The 22596-nt window shown below is 39.0% G+C and overlaps 1 pseudogene; it reads left to right on the top strand.

The window, feature by feature from the left end:
* Positions 1–15894: 15894 nt before the first annotated feature.
* Positions 15895–16676, top strand: Rpl7-ps19 (ribosomal protein L7, pseudogene 19; annotated as a pseudogene).
* The last annotated feature ends 5920 nt before the right edge of the window (positions 16677–22596 follow it).

Below are 22596 nucleotides of genomic sequence, written 5' to 3'. Positions count from 1 at the left end.
CTCCTCCATTGTTGGTGGGATTGCAAACTGGTACAACCACTCTGGAAATCAGTCTGGAGATTCCTCAGAAAATTGCACATAGTACTACCTGAGGACCCAGCTATATCATTCCTGGGTATATACCCAAAAGATGCTCCAATGTATAACAAGGACACATGTTCCACTATGTTTATAGCAGCCTTATTTATAATAGCCAGAAGCTAGAAAGAACCCAGATGTCCTTCAACAGAGGAAAGGATACAGAACATGTGGTACATTTACACAGTGGAGTACTACTCAGCTATTTAAAAACAATGACTTCATGAAATTCTTAGGCAAATGGATGGAACTAGGAAATATCATTCTGAATGAGGTAACCAAATCACAAAAGAGCACATGTAGTATACATTCACTGATAAGTGGATTTTAGCTCCAAAGCTTAGAATACCGAAGATAAAATTCACAGACCATATAAAGCTTCAGAAGATGAAAGACAAAAGTGTGGATTCTTCAGTCCTTCTTAAAAGTGGGACAAAAATACTCAGAGGAGGAAATACGAAGACAAAGCATGGAGCAGAGACTGAAGGAAAGGCTATCCAGAGACTGCCCCACCTTGGGATTCATCCCATATAAAGCCACCAAACACAGACACTATTGTAGTTGCCAAGAAGTACATGCTGACAGGAGCCTTATATAGCTATCTCCTGAGAGGCTCTGCCAGAGTCTGACAAATACAGAGGCAGATGCTCGCTGCCAACCATGAAATGGAGAACAGGGTCCTCAATGGAGGAGTTAGAGAAAGTACTGAAGGAGCTGAAGGGGTTTGCAACCCCATAAGAACAACAATATCAACCAAGCAGACCACCCCCCCCCAAGAGCTCCCAGGGAGTAAACAATTATCCCAAGAATACACAGGGATAAACCTTGACTCCATTTTCATATGTAGCAGAGGATGGCCTTGTCAGGCATCAATGGGAGGAAAGGCCCTTGGTCTTGTCAAGGCTTGATGTCTGAGTGTAGAGGATGATCAGGGCAGTAAGGTTGGAAAGAGTGGATAGCTGGGAGATAGTACATGAGTGGGTAGGAGAGCACCCTTATAGAAGCAGGGGGAGATAATGGGTTTCTAAAGGCAAACCAGGAAAGGGGGAATTTATTTATATTTGAAATGTAAATTAAAAATATCCAATAAAAGAAACAAAAAGAAATTACAAACAAAAAAATCAAATTAAATTAAATCCAGACAGCTGAAATGAGGAAGGAAAAAGACAGAGACCTGTTTTGCCATGCCACTCAGTGTTTGTTAGAAAAGATGCCCACAGACCTGACCTCTGTCCACAGCCCAGGCAGGCCATAGACACACAGAGTCCTGGTTACCACCATGCAGACCTTTGGACTTCCCTGCCACCCACAGGTCCAGATTCAAGGCTCTGAATTGGCCCACCCTGAAACCTCTATCATATGTGAATGATTGGAACAAGTGAAAGGGCTGGTCCTGCTGGTCCGAAGCTACAGCATCTTCATGACACAGGGAAACAACAGGGTAACCAGGAGGAGTCTGTTGAAGATCCAATATTGATAGTATCACAGAAGCCAGAGACCCTAAACCAAACCAATGAATGACTCATTGCAATGAATATTTACAAGTGAAGATGCGTGGACATAGGGATATACTGTGGGACACACTATGACACAATACAGCGTCCATGATGTAATGTTTTCCTATTCTTTGTTTTATTTTATGTTATAGTGTGTGTGTGTGTGTGTGTGTGTGTGTGTGTGTGTCTGCTATTTTTGGAGGCATGTTGCAAGAACCAAGGGCAGATGAGATGGAACTGAAAGATGAGTGAGATTCGAGTGCATGGTATAAAACTCACAAAGAATAAATAAAAGTTTTATTAAAAAAGTTATAAACTGATTTTGTTAACTTATCCAATAAAGAGCTGACCCAGTAAAATAAATAAGTAAATATGTGCAAATAAATACAAAAATAAAATAAGTAAAAGTGAATATGAATATATATAAATAAATTAGTAAATAAAAATGAAGATAAATCAATTAAAAAATAAAGAAATTCAGAGAAAGTGTCCCAAATGAGAGATGCCAGAGGAGGTAAGACAACAAACTACAATGTGATGACTTTGTCAGAATCATAGAATCATAGCAAAAGAACAGTAGGTAGAAACTGAGAGACTCTTAATAAAGCATGGACTTTAACTGATGTTAATGTATCAGACTTGGTTCATTAACTGAAACAAACAGATCTGAGTTAATGTGAAATGCTATTAGTGAAAATGGATTTAAGACAGATGGGAACACTCTACAATATCTTCACAATTGTTCTTTCACTGTCAAACTGTTCTAGCATAATTTATTTAAAAGTAAAATACAATAGTTCCTTGTGGAAGCACTCCAGGTCTTGTTTAGAATTGCTAAATATTCTGACACACTCTTCTTTCTGGAGGTGCTGCTTCTGCACGGCTTCAGATTCAATTCTTACCTCAGCCCTTCTTCCAGATATGTAAGGATACTAATCTTGCTTTTCACAGGTTTAATTTTATGTATTTATGGTTTCCTAAGAAAAGCCTTGGCTTTCTGTGGCATCACAGAATGAGCTGCTCAAAGGGGCTCTCTGTTGGAAGCTCAGAAGAGACCTTTCAGCAGATGTAGCATGTACTCCTGACTTAGTTAGGATTTCCATTGCTCTGACAAGACACCATCACCAAAACAACTCTTATAATGGACATCATTTAATTGGGGCTGGCTTACAGATTCAGAGGTTCAGTCTATTATCTTCAAGGTGGGAGCATGGCAGCATCCAGGCAGGCATGGTAGAAGATGGAGCTGAGAGTTCTACATCTTGATCAGAAGGCAGCAATGAGAAGACTGACTTCTAGGTAGCTATAAGGAAGTTCTCAAAACTCACCCCCATAGTTGCACATGTCCTCCAACAAGGCTACACCTTCTAAGAGTACAGATCTCTGGGCCAAGCATATTCAAAGCACCACATTCTACTCCCTGGCCTGCACAGGCTTGTTAAAACATATGAGTCTATGGGGGCCATACCTACACATAGCATAATGCAACTTCAAAATTCCTATAGTCTATTACAGTCTCAACAATGTTAAGAGTCCAAAGTTCAAAGACCGCTTACCTAACTCAGGAGTGAGGGGCTCTGCTCATAAATCCTTACTCTTTTATCCCTTTCTGAACAAGAGACACATCCTGCTTTAGGAATCCTTGCAGATTATACATGAGTTGTCTATGAAGGTGAAGGCTTCATCTATCAACTCCATTCCTCATTGCTTGAAGTTTTTCTAAGAGTATTTTCCTAGCATGTCTAAACTCCTAGGTATGTGGACTTAAGTCTCTGATGGCACTAGCCTCATGGTAGGTATGCAAAGAGATTACTGAATTCAGACATTGTCAGGAAGCCTATAAACTGTCCATCATGGTCTAGCTATATCTAAAGGTTGGCTTGAGGATAGTAGACATGGCTACAGTAGTGTTTGTCCTTCTGGACAGGCTTCTGAAGTCCAAAGCTTCATCTCATATCTCTGGAATCTAACCTTTGGTTTTCAGAGTGCCTAAGATGGGGCAATTGCATGTTATTGTGTGATAGAAGCGGGTAGTTCTAGAGATAAGGAATGGGTGGTAGAAGAGATGAAAGAGACAAGAAAGAAAACAACTATTTACCTCTGTGACCCAGTTGGGTTGTGAGACCCTTTGATGATCAACAGACAAACAAGGAAGTAAACATATAACTGATTGCTATAAATAAATTTCCCCAATATCCATACAAACTATATCTGAGAATTCCAAGTGAGTTGTGGGGAAAACTGGGAGACAGTGTGATATATTGACCAAGGAGGATGAGCAGATATTTGCATTGTGTTAACTCTGTTTTCTTCCAGCAGAGACATAGGACTTCTAAAATGGTTAAAGGAAGATGGCAAAGAAAAGAATACTAATCAAGAATCTGTCGAATGGCATCTGTGTCAAGTCGGTCATACCTCACTCAGAGTAACTGTGGCATCTGTAGCTCATAAAATGGAAGTAAGACTTGAAGGACTTTAGAATGAGAGTCATCTAACCAGGAATCTGAACAATACAGACTAAAGCATTGGTAAGAACATGAGCACTGAAGGGAGAGACACTGAGAATTCTTCCCATCTTTATCCTCTACCCCAATCAATACAAAGTCTAAGATCAATCTCCCTCTAAGTCAATATTCATGTTAACAAATAAAGGATAGCAGTAAATGCTAGCTATAGGATCAATAAATCCCAGACTAGTTGAAAGGAAAAGGGATTATAAAATCCAATCAATCCAAGAAGCCATGACAATAATTAGGGGTGAAAAAAGGTCATAAAATCCATAAGACTGTAGAATTACCAAGTGTAATAATTAAACATAGCTTTAAAAGATCCAGAATCTAACTATCTTCTAAAACTACTGGCTAAGGTCATATGAAGGAAAACTGTGAAAAGAGACTGATGGAAGAGATACATGAAGCAAATGCCAAATAAAAAAAATCATAATGTTAAAATAGTCAGTACTGAGTGAGCACCTCAATATCAAACTGTAGTATTCATCCTTAACAATAACTTTTTACTAATGGAAAACATATTTTGACTTGTTGCATGTAATAATATGCATACATCAATACTCAAAATAAAGTAAGTCCTGTCAGACTTACTTGAACAAGTGAATCAATAAGTTAAATAGACATACAAATATTAGTATATAATATTTGCCAGTTTCTCCTTATATTTATGCTACAGTTTTTCTCAAACTGATAAAATAATCAGTGAACAGAGATGAAATTTTAAGTATTAGTAAAATTTATTAAAGATATCTAGAAGAAACTTACAGCTAAGGAAAATTTGATATTTGTCCCTTTACTCCCTACCATCTACTTTCCCTCAATAATATATGTGTGAGACAGAGTCCCAAAAAATCACTATGCCAAACTGACAGCAGTACAATTACAATTAAATAAGAGACCCATGACACTTTCTACAGTAAATGTAAAATAGCCTGTGCTATTTGCCAACTTTTATACTTAATGAACCCATACAATGCAGCTTCATTTATTAACTCAAAGCCACTTCTATTTCATCTATATTCTGTTTACTTCCCCAATGCCATATAATTTTAAAGCAAGTCTAATAAATCAACCTTGGACGTACATGCTGAAATATTTATGAGGAAAATAAGCATTATAACCTATAGGGTGTTAGAAATCATATGTATCCCACTAGCTTGCTTTTGCTGTTTTTGTTCATGATTGTGTTGAAGAAGACTCAGATACAAAGAAACAAGCCAATGAAGGGAAAACATATTTCTCTGATTTATGATCTGAAAAACATGTCCTTCTTCTCTTATAACTTATTTTTGTTAGATTTAATTCTTAATTAAAATTTTATCGATTGATTCATCTAGTTAGGAGGGTAGTATGAGTGCCACAGAGGACATGTGTAAGTCAGAGAACAACATGAGTCAGTCCCTTCTTCCTGCCATGTGGGTCTCAGTGATTAAATTCAGATTGTCAGACTTAATGACAAATTCTTCAACTTTATCCACTCAATCATCTCACCAGCTCTACTCTAATACTTTTAATGAATCATTTTCAACAATAAACACATTGTTTTTACTCAAAATTAAAACTTAAATATAATCACCTATATGTCTAATATTGATTGTCGGCTTAACAGGATATAGCGTCACCTACAAGACACACTTTCATGTGTCTGTGAAAGGTTATCTATATTCGGTCAACTAAGGTAGGTTATGTGCAACATTGTCCCATGGGCTTGGATTCCAAATTGAATATAAAGGAGGGAAATGAGCATTAGCATTCATTTTCCTCAACTTGCTGACTATGAATGCAGTGAGATCAGCTGCCTCAACTTCCTGACTTCGTGCATTTTCCACCATGATAGGCTGGAACTGTGGGCGCAACAGTGTAATGGCACAATGATAGGATGTGTAACTAATACTACACTGAATTGTATGTTTGAGAATGCTTATGCACAATGTATATAAATCGAGAGACACTATTTAGTCCACATGTTTACATACTTTCTGTGTAAATAAGCATAAATATAGATTTCTCCTTTGCAGAAGGAATAAAAACACCAAGAAAACCATCTGGAAATACTAAAGTAAATATGTTTAAATGACTTTAACAAGATTATGCAGGGATTTTCTTTTATGAAGCATACAAATTTCCATGTAGAAATACTAAGGTCTCTTAATCCAATCTATCAGTCACTATATAGCCCAGGAAATACAAAATATCATAAAAATGATAGTGACTAAAGAAAAATGCTTTGTTCCAGATGCTGATGGCCATAAACACCAAGAGCAAGTCATTGTGTGCAGGGTCTGAGTGCTAAGGATGGAGAGGGGGCTAGAAGACAACTTCTTTCTTGTCTCCAAGAACTGTAGAGACCAGACCTCAGAACCATCGAGAGCTGATGGTGAAGCAAAGGCTGACAGCTCTTTTACTTTTCATAAAGTGAATAATGAATAATTCAATAGAATTTGTGAACATGGCTTCTAGCCAACAGCAGTTATTTTTCTTGGGAAAGTTGAAGCACAGGATCTTATCCCAGTTGGTATAAACGATAACATAGTCTTGCCAGGGATGTTTTGTCCAGTGGCAGGGTAAAGGGCTATACCAATATGAAGCTGCAAGGTATAGCTAGAGTATAGAGCAGGAGCCGAGAAAGTATACACGGGATGTGATGGTTCTGTATCAAGGGAACCAGAAAACTCATTAGCTAATGAACTCTTCACCTCACCTTTAACATGCAAAACAGCATAACTATTGCCTACTACAATTTATTATATATTTCAAGATAACTGAAGGGTCTTAGAGTTCTCAATGTATAGCAGTGATGAATATTTGAAGAAATAGAAATGTTAATTGTGCCGATTTTGTTATTAGCCATTGTCCTAGTTTCATTTCTGTTGCTATAATAAAATGCCCTGATAAAAAGTAGGAGTTTCTTGGCCCATGAGTTCAGGTTGAAGTCCACAACTACACAGAACTCAAAGCAGAAACTTAAGTCATTGCCTTCACAGTCAAGAGTGGGGAAGAAATAAACTGTGAGTCCTTGCTTGTTTATGCTCATCTAGCTTTCTTCACTCATAGACAGTTCTGGCCCAGCCTCTGAAATGGTACAAACTACAGTGTGCTAGTTCTTTCTACATTAACAATCAAGACAGTCTCCTACAGACCTTCTAACAGAACAACCTGATCTAGATAATTCCTCATTAATATTCCTAGCAAAACCAACAAAGTCAACTAACATGGACCCTTGGGCCTTTCAGAGACTGAACCACCAACCAAAGACCATACATGGAATAGACCTAGGCTTCCTTGCACATGTGTAGAAGATGTGCAGCTTGGTCGTCATGTGGGTCCTGAGCAACTTGAGCAGGAGCTATCCCAAAAGCTGTTGCCTGTTCATGGAATATGTTTTTCTAGCTGGGCTGCCTTGTCTGGACTCAGTGGAGAGGCTGATCCTAGCCCTGCAGAGACTTGATGTGTGAGGTGGGTGGGATGCCCGGGGGGCCACCTACTCAGAGGAGAAGGAGATGGGGGATGAGTTAAAGGATTTTGGGGGGACAGTCAGGAGCAGGGTAGTGAGCAGGATGTAAAAATGAATAAGTGATTTTTTAAAAGGACTCCTTCCAAGGTCATTCTAGGTATGTCAAGTTGATAGACAAAACCAATTAATACACCAGTGTATACATACACTGAATTAACATACTGTGACTCATAGACACATACAAATAGTATAAGTACATTTAAGTGTAAGGGGGAATTATTAAATATATAGAGATACTATTGGGCAGGCCTTGCAATCCTGATATCTATATGTAAATTTGGAACTGCCATTACAAAGTTGTCTGTCTTCTGATCACCTCATGCATGTCATGGCACATGCCCAGCCTGATTCTACCTACAATAATGATAATGTTTGATTTCAATGCATATTTTAGTTGTAAAGATTTTAAATAACTGTATAACAAAATGGGTACCAGGAATATAGCTTAAACTAGTTATGTGGCCCACTATATAAATCCCAGTGCTTGGAGGAAACACTAAAAGATTGTGAATCTAAGGCCAACCTGGGGTACACAGTGAGGGAGGCTTTGTCTCAAACATCATAGAAAAATAGTAACAAACATAATAGAAACTAATGTAACAATAATTTCAGATACACTGGATAAGAACACTGTTGACTTTGGAATAATTTCCCAATATTCATAATTTAACATGTTAGCAAAAATTCCAGGAATTATGGAATATAAATTTGATATGGAATATGAAAAAGCAACAGTGTATTCTAAAGAAGTTCCATAGAAGACAGTAAAAATGCATTAAAAATCTGTGGAATTAGCATACAGACTGGCTATGCTGTCTTCTACTGAAGATCTGCCTAACAGTTATGTTTCACAAGAACACCTGCTACAGACACCATGCTCCAGGCCCAGAAGGAGTGCACAGTTGCAAAGAGCAAAATCCAATCTGGCCAAAAGATTAAGTAGTAACTGTATCTATAGATTCAGAGTGATGTTTGGGAAGATAGTTATAGCACTTTGCTCAATTACACTAACTGGGTTATAAGATCCCAATCAATGGCACTCAAAAGATAAAAATGTATCACAGTAGGAATAATAAGACTGAAGGAAACAATGGTGCCTAACCCACAGGACACTATGAAAAGAATTCATGCAAAGTAGACAGGTAGCCAACAGGGGTAGTTCTCAAGTTGTACCAACAAAGGCAATAAATGATGGATGCCACCAAGTCTCAAGAAGACTCCATCAAAAAGCCATAATCCACTGTGCAGTTTCTAAATCTAAATGGCTTTCATCCCTATTTATTGAAAGTTACCCAAGTCTCAAGAAATGGATGGTACTGAAAGTCCATGCAAGTGTACAGTGTAATAACTCCCACCCAGAATATCTTTTAGGCATTTCCTTTGACATTTCCTAATTTTCATTATTCACACAAATTTTGAGTGTTTTTGGATAAAATGATTTAATGATGAAAGCTGAAGACTAAAAGAATGAGGGTAGTCCTATGTCACAGCTTAGCCATAGGAAGCCAATGGAAGAACCCTTACTACTCTATACTACAGCGAGTCAACACCATACTTTGAATATGAAATATCCCCAACAGGCTCATTTGATGAAGATGTGGACCTCAGTGTACCACTGTTTCAGAGAAAGTAGAAAGTTTAGGGGAAAGGTTATACTGGAAGCTATGGGTCTTCAGGATCTGCCCCATGAGGATTATACCTTGTCCTCATCCCTATTCTCTTCCTCTCTGTGTCTGTTCCCTAACCACCATAAAATGAGCAGCTCCAGTCTACCACATTCCTGCTACTATGGTACTCTGCTTCACCACAGGCCCCAAGAAATAGAGCCAGTCAACTACAGACCAGAAGTATGAGCTAAAAGAAATAAAGCCTTTCTTTAAAATGTGCCCATAGGTATTCACCAAAGCAATAAAAACCATGCCTACCAGAGTTAACCCATTCTGCAGACCACATTCCCACCTCCCACATCACATGGATAGAACCCATTCATTAACACATAGCACAAGTTTCCTAACCGAATCAGTGTCTCTCCTAGGAAATTTATAGTCTTATAAGCTAAATAGAAGCTACTAAAGGTGCCTCCTCACCCCGACCCCTGCTAAAGTAGCAAACATTATAACCTTGGGATGGTCACAATGGATGCCAGTGCCTTTAAAGAGTTCATGTATTTTTAGTTAATTCACTTTCCCATCCCTGCAAACTCTAAACAGATCTTTGTCGATGGCTGTAAGCTATCAAGATCCCTGCTAAGTCATAATTCAAATCACAGCTACTTACCCTAATGTAGTGACTTTTGCTTCATTTCTCTACAAGTCTTTGTACAGTAGCATCTGGAAAGGTCTTTTTGCACAGACTCATACTTTTGCAGAAGGAAAGCTGGAGCTCCATTGAATATTAAGCTACAGTTGGTTCACAGGTACTTTGGCATAGGTACCTAGAGCCTAGCAAAGACAGAAATGAGTCCCAGTCATGGCAGTTGAAACAGATCAAAAGAAAGAAGTAGGGTTGTTTTTACAAGAGTGTTCTACTCTGGGGGACTTGGGGGACACAGTTGGCCACCTGTGACACTCACTAAAGCCCAATTTTCAGAAAGGTGTGATAGACAAGGATTCAAATACATCAGTGGAAAAAGTACTGCATAGATTAACATTAAACGTATACTTAATTCCTACCATGGAGACCCTAGGGTCACTTCTTTTACAACTGTGACCATAACCATGTATTGGTTATTTTTTATTATAAAATTTGGATTCATTATTGGATACCTTGTAATGTTAATGGGGGAAGCATAAACACTGCTTTCTGCATTTATAAACATCATGACTTTTGAAGAGCGGCATGATATATATATATATCATATCATATCATACTAAAAGGCAGTCTGTGGCACCTTATTATTTAGAAATATGTCTGTTAAGTAAAGAGAATCACAAAACTGAGCTCATGTTTTCAGAATCGCTCTTCTTTGAAGGTCATATCCATACAACTGGAAACTCAACCCTGACATCTGTATAAATACTGACCAGCTGTTTAATCTTCTCTCCAGAGTCAGAAAGTAAGTGCAGGGGAAAGAGGGGGCTGGGAGCCTTTAGATAAACATCATACATTCAGATGATGCCCCCTAATGGCCAATAAAATGTGAGTCCAAATTTTTCCCTGCCCAACCTTTCCCAAATTTTAGTAGAAACTTTGCGGAAGTGCTACTATCCATCCCACACCCATCCTTCAATCTCCAGATCCTTACCACTTCGCAGTATTCTAGTTCCCACCTTACACCTCAAATCTGCACACCCCTGGGCATCCTGAAAACCATACCTCAGACCCACTGAACATGGGCAGTCCAAGGTCATCTCTCCATGGTGTTGGAAATACACAACCTATCCTCCAGACTTTTTTTCCTGAACCTTTGTTTTGTGTTTTACAAGTGCGATTAATAGATGCATTTAATACTCTTTCAAAACTACTCCCTGACCAAACTTTTATATCCTTGAAAACATAGATTCTATTTTGATTAATTTCTCCCTGATTTGTATCATTCTGCCCTTCGGTATATGCCAAATATTCACAAGAGTATTATAATATGGTAATTTTATCAGTGAAATATTGGATTTATAAGGTTTTACTAACTAGGTTTATGGTTCCAAGAAGTATTCGACAACAGAGCCTGTGGTTCAAGTTGAATGGAGTTTGATTGAACAATTCTAATTCACGTGGAGAAAAATTATTGATTGTAGCACTTGCAGAAAGCAACATTCGCAAATAGAGACCACATCTTGTGAAAACAACCTGTCTCCAAGACTTCTCCAACTTCTGTGTAAGAGCGAAGTTCAAGGAACTTAGTAACTTTTAAGATAAAAATATTGATCTTTTAAGAAACACTTCCTGTATTTTAAAACCCAGAAAAGATACAGCTTAAAAACTTTGAAGATGCATTCCATGTGAATACTAAGTCACAGCGTAATTAAAGACACAGTCTGATTGCTATGCCTTGCGGTGACAATCATGCAAGGGGCAGGTGGCAGTGCAGACACCTAAATTCTAAGATATCTCATGACTTGTGGCAGGCAGTAATCAGGAGTAAAGACACCTTTGGAGTTACTATAGCAACCCCAGGAGCAGACATGTTGGAAAAAGAGACTTTAATACTCATAACACCAATCAGTACTCTCATGAGTCCTGTTTGGTCAGTAAACTCATATTTTCTTCCTAGCAGTTTGTACAGTAACACTGGTCAGTCAGGGTCATCTCCAAAGCCTTGAACCAGCTCCAAGCAATAGAATAATACCTCAGTGTTAGATATTTTTACAAGTTGAAGAAGCGCCACTTAAATTGAATTATTTAACTAAAACAGGTTAAAAATTGAGGCTATCGTGGGTTCTGTGAGAATTTACTACATTTTTCCTTCTGAAAAGGACTGGACAAAAATGCCCATTTCCCTTCAAAGCGGGTTATATGAAATCTTATTGGCTTATATGTTGAAGTGGTTAATTATAAATGAATACTCTCATTTGCCTTATTCATAATTCGTTAGTAGAACAGAATCTTTTGACCATCCATGGATGTTTCAAACACCCATTATTATCAATTCTCAATGTCTATCAAAAGCAATCTAGCAACTTTATTTTTTTTATGTCCAGATAATTTTATTTTTTTATTAACTTGAATATTTCTTATTTACATTTCGAGTGTTATTCCCTTTCCCGGTTTCTGGGCAATCATCCCCCTAATCCCTCCCCCTCCCTTTCTTTGTGGGTGTTCCCCTCCCCATTCTCCCCCCATTGCCACCCTCCCCCCAACAATCACGTTCACGGGGGGTTCAGTCTTAGCAGGACCAAGGGCTTCCCCTTCCACTGGTGATCTTACTAGAATATTCATTGGTACCTATGAGGTCAGAGTCCAGAGTCCAGGGTCAGTCCATGTATAGTCTTTAGGTAGTGGCTTAGTCCCTGGAAGCTCTGGTTGCTTGGCATTGTTGTTCATAAGAGGTCTCAAGCTCCTTCAAGCTCTTCGAGTTCTTTCTCTGATTCCTTCAACGGGGGTCCCGTTCTCAGTTCAGTGGTTTGCTGCTAGCATTCGCCTCTGTATTTGCTGTATTCTGGCTGTGTCTCTCAGGAGCGATCTACGTCCGTCTCCTGTCCGCCTGCACTTCTTCGCTTCATCCATCTTGTCTAATTGGATGGCTGTATATGTATGGGCCACATGTGGGGCAGGCTCTGAATGGGTGTTCCTTCTGTGTCTGTTTTAATCTTTGCCTCTCTATTCCCTGCCAAAGGTATTCTTGTTCCCCTTTTAAAGAAGGAGTGAAGCATTCACATTTTGATCATCCGTTTTGAGTTTCATTTGTTCTAGGCATCTAGGGTAATTCAAGCATTTGGGCTAATAGCCACTTATCAATGAGTGCATACCCTGTGTGTTTTTCTGTGATTGAGTTACCTCACTCAGGATGATATTTTCCAGTTCCAACCATTTGCCTACGAATTTCATAAAGTCATTGTTTTTGATAGCTGAGTAATATTCCATTGTGTAGAGGTACCACATTTTCTGTATCCATTCCTCTGTTGAAGGGCATCTGGGTTCTTTCCAGCTTCTGGCTATTATAAATAAGGCTGCTATGAACATAGTGGAGCACGTGCCTTTTTTATATGTTGGGGCATCTTGTGGGTATATGCCCAAGAGAGGTATAGCTGGATCCTCAGGCAGTTCAATGTCCAATTTTCTGAGGAACCTCCAGACTGATTTCCAGAATGGTTGTACCAGTCTGCAATCCCACCAACAATGGAGGAGTGTTCCTCTTTCTCCACATCCTCGCCAACATCTGCTGTCACCTGAGTTTTTTATCTTAGCCATTCTCACTGGTGTGAGGTGAAATCTCAGGGTTGTTTTGATTTGCATTTCCCTTATGACTAAAGATGTTGAACATTTCTTTAGGTGTTTCTCAGCCATTCGGCATTCCTCAGCTGGGAATTGTTTGTTTAGCTCTGAACCCCATTTTTAATAGGGTTATTTGTCTCCCTGTGGTCTAACTTCTATATTTTGGATATAAGGCCTCTACCTGTTGTAGGATTGGTAAAGATCTTTTCCCAATCTGTTGGTTGCTGTTTTGTCCTAACCACAGTGTCTTTTGCCTTACAGAAGCTTTGCAGTTTTATGAGATCCCATTTGTCGATTCTTGATCTTAGAGCGTAAGCCATTGGTGTTTTGTTCAGGAAATTTTTCCAGTGCCCATGTGTTCCACATGCTTCCCTAGTTTTTCTTCTATTAGTTTGAGTGTATGTGGTTTGATGTGGAGGTCCTTGATCCACTTGGACTTAAGCTTTGTACAGGGTGATAAGCATGGATCGATCTGCATTCTTCTACATGCTGACCTCCAGTTGAACCAGCACCATTTGCTGAAAATGCTATCTTTTTTCCATTGGATGGTTTTGGCTCCTTTGTCAAAAATCAAGTGCCCATAGGTGTGTGGGTTCATTTCTGGGTCTTCAGTTCTGTTCCATTGGTCTATCTGTCTGTCTCTGTACTAATACCATGCAATCTAGCAACTTTAAATCCCACTACAAGCCCTTGTATTTCCTGCATTTCCTAAACCACCAGTTATATATGTATGTTATAAGAGCCTACAGGTTACAGCTAGAGGGTATTGGGAATGTCAGCTTGTTTTGCAATAGCTGTCATCTGGGTGAAATCTCATCTGGGATATGTTTCTTAATCACAGAATCGTGGCCTGTTTGACCTACACAGAAACCTTTAACATAAAAGAGCTTCTTTAGAAAGAATGAATGATTTTGCTGAATCCAAAACATCATTGTTAATGTGCACAGTTAATGTACACCAGAATTATGGACATTTGAGCCTGGTAGATGACAAATGTTTTCACATTTCTGTACTCTATCTAGAATCCCATGAGAAGCCTTTAATATTAGCAGATAAGTTGTGGGATCATGACAGTCTTGATATACTAAAGAGCTGGAAAACAAATGTACCTTGTTTGTCTATACTATTTGGACACAGAAACTGTTCACCTGGTTTTTCCCAGACCAGCCTGGAGTGCCAGCTTTCTGGTGCTCTTAAATTCTGCCTGCTAATCCCTTCTTCCTTCACGTTTCCAAACCAAATCCAGACTTATCTCACTCTGCCTGAATGTGTCTCTTGATTGAGTGATGTTGGTTCAAGAAAAAAACACGCAAATCAATTTAATGCAAATTCCCATTCACAGCCTGGTTGACCCATTGGGATACTGACAATAATAGATTGGAGTGCTTAATTCCTAAGGCATATGACTCATGGAAGGCTTAGTAATCAATTTCCATTGCAGCGACTGCATAATTTGTCTTTGGTGCTCTTGGGCTCTGGAATACCAAGTGCCTCCTCTCTCTCTCTCTCTCTCTCTCTCTCTCTCTCTCTCTCTCTCTCTCCCCCCCCTACCCATTCTCTTCCAAATAGCAAAGCCCTTTCCATGTCTCTGCAATCATTTCCTTATCTAAATTTCCATATGCTGCCCTGGCAAGGTGTCCTACCTATGAAGGATTTAGATCAATAAAAATAATTGGCATGTTTTGCCTCTAGTTGCAGATGCCTGGAATAGATTACTCTGCACTCTGGCAAACAGTAGCAAGATGAAATGAAGGCTGCTCACTGCTCCAGCCACATTAGCTGTTAACTCTCTGTAGCACAGCCAGCAGGGAAGGGATTCTGATAGCTGGAACTCTATGCCCCCAGAATGCTCCAACCATTACGTCTTCTTCTGTGCACTGAAGTGAAGGGGAATATGCATCAGCAACAGGCCGATGTCCTTTTCTTTTCAAATGTCATGTTTCATGGTCATTCTTTTTGGTGTCTCTTCTCCTTTGACAAAGCATTGTTTCGATGACAGATTATTCCCTAGGAGTTCTCTCTGGTGAGCAATCAAGATTTTTCTCTAAATTCTTAAATCTATAGGTAAGGAATTTATCAGAATTGAAATCAGATGTGTTTATGGAAGACAAGCATTTGTCAGTAACTTCTTTTTTTGTCTCAAGAACTAAGTCTTTCCCATCAGCATCAATCTTTTCAGGAGTGGACTTGTGTCTGGTATGTTCTACTGATGATGTTTCTCAGTCCTTTAAAGACTGACTGCGGTGCCTAGCATCTGTGGGGGCTGCAGTGGGCATGTCATATGGGGAACAGCTTCTATGCCTTTCTAAGCAACCAGTAAAGCAGTCAAGAACTGCTGCACTTCCCCATACCTCAGCCCCATTTCTTCTGCATCCATCCCCCCTGTCACAGATGAAAAGCTGATGCTCAAAAAAAGAACCAGAGCTCTCCTTTTCCGGCTGGAACCATGAAGGCTGTCCCAGAGAAGAAAAGGGTTGCTGCTGACAGAAGGTTGCCAGAAACCCTTAAGAAAAAGGTTCCCTCTGAGCCAGAAACCCTTAAGAAAAAGCGAAGGAATTTCGCAGAGTTGAGGATGAGGAAGAAGTTTGCCCTGAAGACACTGTGAAAGGCAAGGAAGAAGCTCATCTGTGAGAAGGCAAAGCACTGTCACAAGGAGTGCAGACAGATGTCCCGGACTGAGATTCGCATGGCTAGGGTGGCAAGGAAAGCTGGGAACTTCTATGTGGCCGCAGAACCAAATTTGGCCTTTGTCATCGGAATCAATGGAGTAAGCCCAAAGGTGGGCAAGGTACTGCAGCTGCTTCCTCTTCAGCAGATCTTCAGTGGCACCTTTGTTAAGCTCAACAAGGCTTCAGTTAACGTGCTGAGGATTGTGGAACCATAAATGCATGGGGGTAACCCAACCTGAAGTCAGTAAACGAGCTCATCTACAAGCGAGGCTATGGCAAAATCAATAAGAAGATTGCCATGACAGAGAATTCCTTGATTGCTCAATCTCTTGGTAAGTTTGGCATCATCTGCATGGAGGATCTAATTTATGAGATCTATACAGTTGGGAAATGCTTCAAGGAAACAAATAACTTCCTATGGTCTTTCAAACCATCTTCCCCACAAGGTGGAATGAAGAAAAAGACAACTCACTCTGTAGAAGGTGGAGATGCTGGCAGGGAAGACCAGGTAAACAGGCTTATTAGACGGATGAACTAAGGTATTGCTCGTGGTATGTTTATAATCTGCTCAGTTAATAAGCAGTCACAGCTTGAAGAAGAAAAAGAAGAGGAGGAGGAGGAGGAAGAGGAGGAGGAGGAAGAAGAGGAGGAGGAGGAGGAGGAGGAGACAGTCTAGGTAGCCAACTCTCCCATTTTATTTTGAGTCTGCCCACATAAACTAAGAAGTGTGAAAAAAGGATGACAAGCTCCTCAAATTTCAGTGGACCTCACTAGGAGGAAAAATACTTGAATTAACCCAGAATTAACACATACACACACACACACACACACACACACACACACACACACAGGCACACACGCACACACACGCACTTATGTATGTGTGTCTGTGTTAAATCTGAATATGATGAATAAAATAAACTGAGTATATTTATATGTAAACTTCTTTTTCATACAGCTTAAAGTATAGTGAATATAAACATCAGATTTTTGTCTATGTACTTGGTATGAGATATTTGAATGACATACTTTATGTCACAGTTAGTTTGATAACATCCCTATGCTATTACTATGTGTCATTTGGCAGGTATCAAAAAGAAATTTTCCTATACATTTATATAATAAAATTAATACATTATTTTTTAAAAATAATCAATAAAATTATTCTATATAACACCATTGATCTGATGTGAAATTGAAAATACAATTATTCTATTTTTAATCACATTTAAAAATCCTTACTTCTCAATTAATTCTTTGAAATGGCGGGTGATAGGACATGACTTACCATCTTGGAGTAACTTGTAAACCCAATGTTCTTGAACAACCTAGACTGCGCACAATAAGCACAGCATTGAGCCACTTGTGTAATGTGAGTGCAGCACTCATTGCATACACAACTTCTATCGTTTTATCTGTGCATCATTTTAGTAAATTTCATCCAGAAAGTAGTAGTTTCTTATTATATCAGGAGAAAATGAGTAAACTTATCTTCCCTTTGAAATTTTGCCTTTAAAATCAAGAAGCCTGAACACTGCATCACTAAACAGCAGAAACACTAGAAACAGCTTTGATGCTAAAATTTTCCAGAAGGGAAAATGTAGTTATCAAAAATAGAATGAGAATCAGATCAGAATTGCTTTGAAATATTAGCACTAGATAAATGAAGGGAACAGACCAGTACCCTGGTGAGTCTAAAGAAAATATAGTCTCCTTCCCTTAGCCTTATACTACATATGTGGGAATACACACACACACACACACACACACACACACACACACACACACACACACACACACACATATATATATATATATATATATATATATATATATATATATATATATATGCAGCAGTAAAATCCAGGTTGAAAAAGAAGTTTTCAGTCCTGTCACTGAAATATGCCTCACCAACACCTTTCCTCAATGCTCCTAGAGTATGCAGTCCATCAATCTAGAGTTATAAACAATCATGACAGCAAAAATAAGATATATGGTCCAGGGAGGTGGACCTGAATATTGGAGAGGAGAGAGTCCCAGTTGCATAATAATTCATGCCCAGAGAGTAACTAGGCTGCTTGGTACTAGAGAAGAAAGACCTGCCAGAAGATGTTACTGAGAAACAAAGGACACTGAGAGGTTTTAATTCTTGGTGTTTAAGAAAATCACGTTGGTATCCTGTGGCTCTTTAAATGGTTTATAAAGTAGATGCATATGAGGCTGGGGAAGCAACTCAATGGTTTAGAGCACTTTGTGCTCTTCCAGAGGATCTGCATCTGGTGGCTCACAACTGCCTGTGACCCAGCTCCAGGGGCTCAACGTCCTCTTCTGGCTTCAGAGGGCACGTTCATACACATGACATACACTCACACAGGTGCGGACACGCGAATACATAAAATTGAAGCTAAAAGGCTTAAAAATAAAAATGAAAACAAAGCCATTGTACAAGGCATGTGTTAAACATTCTACACTCTGTCTCAGCAGAGAGCAATGTCATGGTATCACATTATAAATCCTAGCCTTATTTGACTAAAGATAAGTTTTGGTAGTTATATTAAAAATCTATGGAGTAAATGTACTAAGGTCAGTCAACAATAGGATCTAATATCCCACCTGATGAGTCAAGGAGAAAGAAACATTCTTGTGCTAAGGTAAATTCCAAATGAATCAGTTCAGTGTTAGTGTTTCCACTAGAGAGTGACAGAGAGGAAGGGGTTAGTTAGAATAAGGATTTTTTTTCCTAAGATCTTTTAGGTTAAGTCAGCCTACTTCTGTGAAAAATGTTGCTTGATTAACATTTTAAAATTGATTTTAATTTATGATGTTCTGATTGCAGAAATCCCCCAAGGACTGAGTAAGGTGAGCATGGTGCAACTCAGTGGAAACTGCATTGTCTTAGAAATTTTAAATTAATACTCTTTTCAAAAAATTATTCATATCAATCCTACTTGGCTTTAGATATTTTGATGACAATGTTTATCCATCACAGTTTGCTCTGTATGATTAACTGTGTGTTTGATGCCCAGGTTTATCCATCAAAGTTTGTTTTGTGTGATTATCTGTGTCTCGGATGACTCAACAATGGTTATGAGGAAAGGCTTGAGACTTTTACCTTCATGTGTAAATGTCAGAATGGCTGGAATACACTCAAGAGCAGTTCATAGGAGGAATGAGTTTGAACATCCAAGTGAGGTTAATAAGAAGATAAGACTATGGACAGGACAAAGGAAACAGAAAAGGAATCTGTGGTGTTCTCTGGATTCAGCCCCGGGACATTCCACCTCAAAAAGATGTATGAGAAGGAGATAGGAGAAAACACAAAAACTAGGTCAAAAGACACTAATATGGTGTATTTAACCTTAATGCTCAGAAGACTCTCCCCCAAGCAGCAATATTTCAGTAATCTAGGATTGTCTGCTTTAGTAAGAATCCATTCATATTAATTGGCTTTAAGAGAACATTTACATAATATGATAAATGCCATTCATTATCTGTGTGTTGGATCTATAAACCAAAGCATGGAAGACTTAGTTATAATTTATTTTTAAATCAAGCTTTGACATTTACAATCTTTTCTGTAACTATAATTAACAGATTTCATAAGAGATGAAAGAGCTTCAGTAAATTTAGTAAATTCTTCATCTTTTCCAGAAGATACAATAAATCCTGTCCAAATACTCATTCTTTATTTTTTGATTTATCAGCTCTAAAGCTATGAGGCAAACAATAAAATTAATATTTAGTAATTACCTCATGGTAGTGGGTCTAGAGACAGGAATACTAGAAATTCATATTTGTATGAATTTGTGTAGTATTCAGGTAGTCAATGAATATATCCAAGAGCTATTGTGGGACACATGTGAATATTCCATTGCCTGCAAGTGTGCTCTTCTCTCATGGTTGGATAAAACCATTGCCATTCTGAAGTAGAGCAATTGTGGTTATACACCCAAGACCCTCAGAAGGTCTGAAACAATGACTATTATTATCATTGCAGTGCAAGGAGAGAGGAGACAGCTTCAGCAAGCTTTGGAACACTCTTACCACTCCCCTCTCCTTACATAGGTATTTAGCAATCTACTAGGATAGGGCTTTGCAGAAATGTAGCTACTAGAAATATTTCCAGAAGACATTCCCATGTCATAGGTTTTTAAGGGTTGCCCATGCTGTGGGTCAATTCATCTGTGATGCAGTTGTCTGTGCATTGCCCAATAGACTTACAAGTAGTGTAGCAGTCTTTGAATTGGCAATCCTCCTATAAGTGACTCTAAGAAACATTGGCTGACCAAAATAGGATGTGTAATCTTCCTTTTGGTCTGTTGATACTCTTTCTCTGGGGCAAGTAGACAAGGCTCTCAATCTGTCCAGGAAAAGTTATGACACATGGGCACAAACAGCTCAATCTGCCATTTGTCTCCAAATTCTTAGGGGTTTTTCAAATTCTCTCAGTTTCTGTGTCATCTTAGCCAGAGACACATAAAAGAAGTTAAAAAAAAGACAAAATCCTAGAGTTATGTTTATTTATTTAAACCTAGGGTGGACAAATAATTTAATGGCTTAAGTACAAAGTGTTCAGAGTATTTTAATATTTATACCCGATGGGGACTCAATAAACTTCATTTCAGTACCTTTGATATGTGATGACCTTGGATGTTTAATTAGACCAGATGTTCCTACGATCTCCTCGGGTGGTAACTTACCACCCAGGCCTATCTTCAGTGAGATGCTTGCTTATTTTGGTTTAGGGAAAAAAATCTCTCCCTCATCTCTCCATGTCTCATCTCAGTAATTTTCTCTCCATCCACCCACCCTGCAGCCTGCCCTTGCCTGTTAATCCCTGTTGCCTGTTGTGTTTACTGTCTTTGAGTCTGAGCCCCACTCCTTTCCTGGACTGCACCTCAGCACATGTGGAGAGGGTGCTGAGTAAGCACTTATTGTCTTTATAATAAGGAATGCTATCTCCTGATAAAGAAAAATAGTAGCTGACTGAAGAAAATCTCTGATCAACATTTTTAACCAAGACCAACTGACTAACATAGCTATTATCCACTAGCTTGCTGTTGTCAATATAATTGCAAAGCTTCTAAAGGAATCTCAAAAATATTAGTTTCCTCTAGATATAACTGCTTTCAAATTTGAATTTTTCATCCCCTTTTCCAAATTTAAAATTTAAAATCATTAGCAAGTTGTATACAATCATATCTAGGCTTTCTCCTTCATACCCAAGATTCCTCACCTGTGCACCCTCCTATCATGCCTTTAGTTTAAAGTTCCACACATAGGCAGGCCCATATTTGATCCCATACTGTTCAACATGAGACATGTGTTAGTCATGGGAAAATCAGGGTGTATTGCTATTTAAATTATGTACGGCTTTGTTTTAAGATCCGAAATGGATAAGAAGAGGAGAGAAGAATTTGTGTCAAAAAAAGAAAGTAATTTTAAAAATTCATATGAGGTTCCATGTTTACACATTTGTTGTGACCTGTGTGTTCCAAGCCTGTCACTCCTTGGAAATACCTTTAGAAACATTATGGGTGAGAGAGAATGAAGGACATGAGGCATTAATGCAGGTGGCCAGAAAGGGGAGGGGAGCATGACCCAGTGCAACATTACAGTGGACTCCTACATACCTGGGCTTACTCTCCCTTCGATCATAGAAACCTGTGAATATGAGCTTCCTGTGGAGAATAGCTTTCTTTTGCCCTTCCAATGATGGGAATATAATCACTATATAATATAATCATGACAGCTCATAAGCACAAGGCCCTCTGAGAAGCCAACAATGAGGATGCTATGGATGCAGGGCAGTCTAACATCCAAGCACAGAAAAACGCTTGAGATCCTAGCTATAAAGATACTGTTCTAGCCATGAAGAACAAAGGCTGGACTGAGAATGCTGCCTACCAGCTACCTCATTACCCAGGAAGGCTTCCTACTTCAAGAGAATCCAGTCAGGAATGCTTTATGAATAGAGGTTTATTTTTCTCATGTAAGAACTATAGAGGTGTGCTATTGATGATCCCTGGCTTACTTATGGCTCTTTAATATGTTGGATTTGGCCCACAGGTTCTCAATTTGTGAGAGTAGGTGGCTTCCAGGTAGCTTCCTTGCATTCCAGGCAGAAGAAATGTGCTAGGCAACGATTGTGCTTCCTCTGCCCAGAAGCAGACTTTCTGATGAAAAGACCAGGATTCCCCCTCAGCTTATCTGCTGAAGCTGAGTCACAGCCCCCATCCTCCTCTGTGCACTTCCGTTAGTCTGAAGAAATGAGTCCACGTCAGGTTGAGACAAGCCACAGTTCATTAACTGGGGTCAGAGCCTAACTACCCACTCACAGCTCACAGATCTCTGTTTACTTAGTGAGGGGTGGATACTTAGAAGGAAGGCAAAAGGATGTGTGTGACTAGGTAGCATCATGGCCACTGGACCTCACCATTCTACCTGAGGTTGATGAG

This window comes from Rattus norvegicus, chromosome 3, assembly GCF_036323735.1.
Source record: "Rattus norvegicus strain BN/NHsdMcwi chromosome 3, GRCr8, whole genome shotgun sequence".
NCBI lineage: Eukaryota > Metazoa > Chordata > Mammalia > Rodentia > Muridae > Rattus > Rattus norvegicus.
This window is presented reverse-complemented; position numbering and strand designations above follow the sequence as displayed.